The sequence below is a fragment of the Eptatretus burgeri genome, chromosome 13 (genome assembly GCF_056783735.1).
Source record: "Eptatretus burgeri isolate ZD-2024b chromosome 13, Ebu_testis_v1, whole genome shotgun sequence".
NCBI lineage: Eukaryota > Metazoa > Chordata > Myxini > Myxiniformes > Myxinidae > Eptatretus > Eptatretus burgeri.
Window position 1 is genome coordinate 17404745 of NC_140973.1, and position 5239 is coordinate 17409983.

General features: G+C 46.5%; 1 long non-coding RNA gene across 1 annotated transcript; it reads right to left on the reverse strand.

Annotated features, from left to right (window-relative positions):
• Window positions 1-396: 396 nt before the first annotated feature.
• On the reverse strand, window positions 397-4180 carry LOC147013955 (uncharacterized). The gene is made up of 2 exons (XR_015050581.1): window positions 4011-4180; window positions 397-3547 (listed from the first exon to the last, which is right to left on the reverse strand). It is a non-coding gene; the product is annotated as an uncharacterized LOC147013955 (long non-coding RNA).
• Window positions 4181-5239: the final 1059 nt, after the last annotated feature.

A 5239-nucleotide genomic window follows, 5' to 3' on the forward strand; every position in this document is an offset into this window, starting at 1 on the left:
TCCCCTCCCTCTTCATTAACAGTGTGGACCTCAAATATCCGGGGCCTTCGCTCAAACCTTACAGATCTTTCCATACAGGTTGCCACTGACAAACCAGACATAATCTGCCGAACAGAAACTTTCCTCCTTCAAGACGTCTCCGACTCCCAAGTATCTCTCCCTGGTTACTCCCTCCTCTGGTATGACAGACCTGAGCCTCGTCCTGGTGGAGGAGTTGCTCTCTTCATCAAAGACTCTATTCCTCACTCTCCATGCACTGCCCTCACTCCCCAGACCCCCAGGAATACCTCTGGCTACGGCTTCCCCTCCACTCCCACCTCATGTTTATATGTCTACTGCACCGTCCAAACAGTGATGACTCCATTTACACCTCACGATTCGAAAACATGGACTAACTTCTATCTTCTCATCCAAACTCTCTCTTCCTCATATGTGGTGACTTCAATTGTCATCAGGTCAGTTGGCTTGGTGTGGGTACCTCTCTCACCTGTCATGATACATCAGCAAAAGCTTTCTGCGACTCAATCGGTCAATTTCCCTTCCCAGATCTCAACCAATGGTACTTCATCTCTTCTTGATCTGATTTTGACAAATTTCCCTGACAATATCTGCTGCTCTTCCTCCGCTCCAATCGGTTCTTCTGACCACGTCCTTGTCAAAGTGGACATCTCTCTGACTATTATCGGAGAATCATCTCAGCACCGTCGAGTCTGGCATTTCACTCAAGCCGACTGGCAGGGTCTCCAAGCAGCCCTCAAACTTCTAGACTGGTCTCCCATCGCTACTTTCTCCAACATCAACTCATCCTGGGAATTCTTTCAAAGAAACTTTCTCTCCCTCATGAACAGATTGATCCCCTCTCTTCTTCAGTTGTCCTACTCTTCCTCCCACCCATGGTTCACTGAAGCTTGTGGTGGGGCAGTTGTCCTCAAATAACTTGCCTTTGCCTCAAGGAAAGCAAACCCAATTGAGGGTAATCTCAGCTCCTTCCATAAAGATCGGAACAAGTGTGTATCTACCCTCAGGAGAGCCAGAAAACATCTTTCTAAGCTCAAGTCTAAACTTTCAAACCTCTGTCCCTCAAACAAATCCTGGTGGTGTCCAATAAAATCTGTTACTAGTGTATGTTCCCCCTCCATCCCATCCCTTACCTCAAATGGCCGCACTGCTGATACCACATAGGAAAAAGCTGAATGCCTAAACTCGGTGTTTGCATCAAAATCTTGTGTCAAACCCATCACTTTCTCAACTCACCTTACCCAGTCGCACCCAACTGTCCCTGGACTCTGTGTCCTTTTCTCCTGACAAGGTGGAGAGCTTGCTTTCAAAGCTTGAGTCAGATTCTGCAACCGGTCCAGACGGCATCAGCCCACATGTCCTAAAAACCTGCTCCTCTGCTCTTGCTCACCCTCTCTCTCTTCTTATTCGCCCTCTCATTTGCTCAAGGACATCTGCCATCTGCTTGGAAATCAACAAACATTACTGCTCTGCATAAAAAGGTGCAAAAAACAGATCCCTGCAACTACAGACCAATCAACCTTCACCCAATCATCAGCAAGCTTGTGGAATCCATCATCGGTTCAGACATTAAATCCTTCCTCTTCTCCAATGGCCTGATTTCCAATCATCAATTTGGTTTCAGACCAGGTCACTCTACCCTGGATATGCTGCTACTGCTCTCCCAACAATGGATGGAGGTCCTCAATGCCGGATATGAAATCCGAGCCATATCCCTAGACATATCACGTGCTTTTGACATGGTCTGGCACCCTGCCCTGCTCACCAAACTCTCTTCCTATGGTATCCAAGGCCGTCTCCACTCATGGCTCGCAGACTTCCTCTCCGGTCGCAGTCAACGTGTGGCCCTAAATGGAGTTCTTTCATCCCCTCTTCCTGTCCAGGCTGGAGTTCCTCAAGGTAGCGTTCTGGGCCCTGTTCTTGTTTTTTGATTTTCATCAATGATCTCTCCAACTCTCTGGAAAATCTTCTTTATCTCCTTGCTGATGACCCCACCCCCTGCCATACTAGCTGTCATCCCTCAGACCGGCAAGCAGCAGCTTCTTCGCTCACTGCAGATCTGGGTAAAACCACAAACTAGTCCAACACGTGGAACATGTCTTTCAATCCGGACAAATCTCACACTCTCACTCTGTCTCTGTCTCTCCGAAAGGACCGTTTGGAACCCCCCCCCCCCATCCACTTTCTTAACAATCCTATGGAAGAAGTCCTTTCTTTCAAGATTCTGGGTCTCACTATCTGCCATGATCTTTCCTGGGAAAGCCACATTTCCAACTTGGCCTCCAAAGCCAGTTGCCGACTGGGAATCCTCAGTCATACAAAGTCCTTCCTTGGCCCACCTGTGCTCCTCACCACATACAAAGCTTTCGTCCGCAGCCTGATGGAGTACTGCTCTCCCCTCTGAGCTGGTGCTCCTACCTCCCACCTTTCTCAGCTTCACGTTGTGGAAACCAAGGCATTTTGGATCATTGGTATCTCCCGTGATGAGGCTGAGTCTTTGGGCCTCTCACTCTCTCACCGCAGGCAGGTCGGTGGTCTTTGTCTTCTACCGTCTCATCTCCGGTCTCGCCCTCCCCGCTGCTGTGTTTGCGATATGTCCCTCCCATATTTCCGCAGGGCGCTCAAGGTCCGCCAACAACCCCCTTCTGGTAAAACTACCAAAATCACGAATCACTGCTCACCTTCACTCTTTCATTCCTCTTTTTCCCCACCTTTGGAATAAACTCCCTCACTCAATTCAATCCCATTCTTCTCTCCAGGCCTTAAAAACAGCTGTTCACCACCACCACCTCTTATCATCCCCCATCGAAATCCTCGATCTTTTCTACCCCCGTTAATCCACCCAAACCCACCTCTTTCAAATTCCCTGCTTTCCTTCCTGAAAGTCCCTGTAATGTCCATCTTGTATACCCCGTGTTCCCCGCCCCATCCCTCTCCCTTCCACAGATCTCCTAATGTCTGTTCCCCACTGTTTTGTCCTTCCCACTCCCTCCCTTTTGTTTCATGCCCCCCTTGTTGTGCGTTGGGTGTTATCTCTCATTACTCGCCTCACAGCGAGAACTCGAGTCGTCACGATGCCACCAGTAAACTCCCAGGGTCACATCTCATTGACTTTCAAGGCAAAGAAACAATGATTTCTCAGTACTTACCGACATCTTGTGACATCACCATTATAATGCTCCATCAACTCTACATTCCTGTAAAAGAGTCTCAAGGTGGTTCATAAGTCTCTTTAAATAAATCAAATGACCGAAAAACAAATCTCGATAATGCAAGATAATTAATTAACGGAATCATTTAAAGTTGGAGAAATTCCGTGAATTGAAAATACATTATTAATTCTCTTGGTTTTCTGATCTTTATCTTTGGTTCCCCCCCCCCCCCCCCGACCCAAATAAATGAGTCTCCTAAAAAATAACGTTTTTGGATTCTCGTGGAGGATCTCTAAATCCTACTCACGTTGTTTGTTTCACAGCCTACAGTTTTCATTGAAACTTCCTGAAACTTGGCACATCCATGTAAAAATACCCTGCGCAAAGAGTCAACATCTCTGATTTTGAAAATTCCTCCGAGAAAAAAAAGTTCTGACGTCAAAATATCTCCGCTAATGGACATTGGCTAAAAAATTATCTCCGTAACTCGGCAAGCTTTTTTAATTATGTTTGCGGGAATCGAACAGGGCATTAGCAGAGATGAATTACCGCACATATGATACATCACTATGACGTCATCATTAAGAGGACGAGGATCTTAGCTCATTTGAGCTTGTTATTTTGTTTTTGATTGTTGTACTAAATTGTCCAATAATCAGCTCAAGTTCGTGTGAAAGCAAGTATATTATGTACAATACGGTAAACTAATAAAGGAGCTTCGGCGACCTCGGATTTGCAATCGTTTCAATGCACAACGAACGGGGGCAGCGGCGACGGAACTGTACCATGGGAAGCAACAATCAGGGAAACGTCTGGAACACAAGTAACAACGTCGCTCACCCGTGGGTGCGTCAGGCGACCGAGAACAACACGCAGCGCCATCGTCTTTGAGTACGAGACAGTCAGCGTTGTCGAGCAGTAAGACAAGAATGCCAACTGTACAACACGCCCACTGACCATGACACGCCCACTGACCATGACACGCCCACTGACCCTGACACGCCCACTACCCCTGACACGCCCACTGACCCTGCCACGCCCACCGCTCCTCCAATCAGCACTCAGACCAAAACACTTTTTTTTTTGATATGCTTTTAATAATGTTTGCCAAATGGGATAAATTTTATTAATGACATTAATTTCCTTATATTAAGAGCATCATATTTTTTACATTTATCTGAGGAAGAATACTCGAAATAAATATTTTTGACCAGCCGCGGTGAACAAACATAATTTGATATACACCGCTCTGCACAACGCCGTTCGTACAAATCATTCCTCGCGGAAAGTGTTCGATGAAAAATATATTTTTGATTGGTGGAGATAATTATACGTATAAATAAAGTTTGCTTTTCTTCGACTGAAGACTAGAAGGATTACGTTTAAATTTAAAACTCATTGCAGAGCCGCTGATGATGTTGGTCCGTTTTGCTGGTCAATAACGAACCGACGACATAAACAGCGGTTACGCTCATCGTTTAAAACGATAGATCACGCACAAACAACCAGAGGTTGGCAACTTTCAATACATGCTTGATGGCAGCCCTCCATTCGGGATGGGAGCACCCTTGTCGGCTCACCGTCGGTGGGATTGGGCAATGAACTGCGGCACAGTCTGGGAAATTCACTTCATCATTTTTAAAATAAATTCCTGTCGTCCATGTGATGATGAGAGTTTGTAATACCAGCTCCCACCAAAGGTGGCGCTATTTCCACCACATGTCATGTTGGAGTTTTGGTGACATCCGTGTATGCGTTCCATTACAGAAGAAGAGGAAGTGGAAGAGGAAGAAGTAGAAGAAGAAGAAGAAGAAGATTTGGCCCATTATGGAAATACTGCACTGAAAAGGCCTTATTCAGATGACGTCACCGGTCACGTGACTACGGCAGCTCCGCCATATTGACTGGCAAGAAAGTATTACCGCATCCATAACAACCGATAGTCTCTAGTGTGTACTAGGTGCGGTGGGACGCAAGAAGCACGCGGGACACCATCTACTCCGCTTTATTGCGCGACCAGAAGCACAGTCTTACCACCCCTAGCGGGCGAGGCATGATATACGAAAACC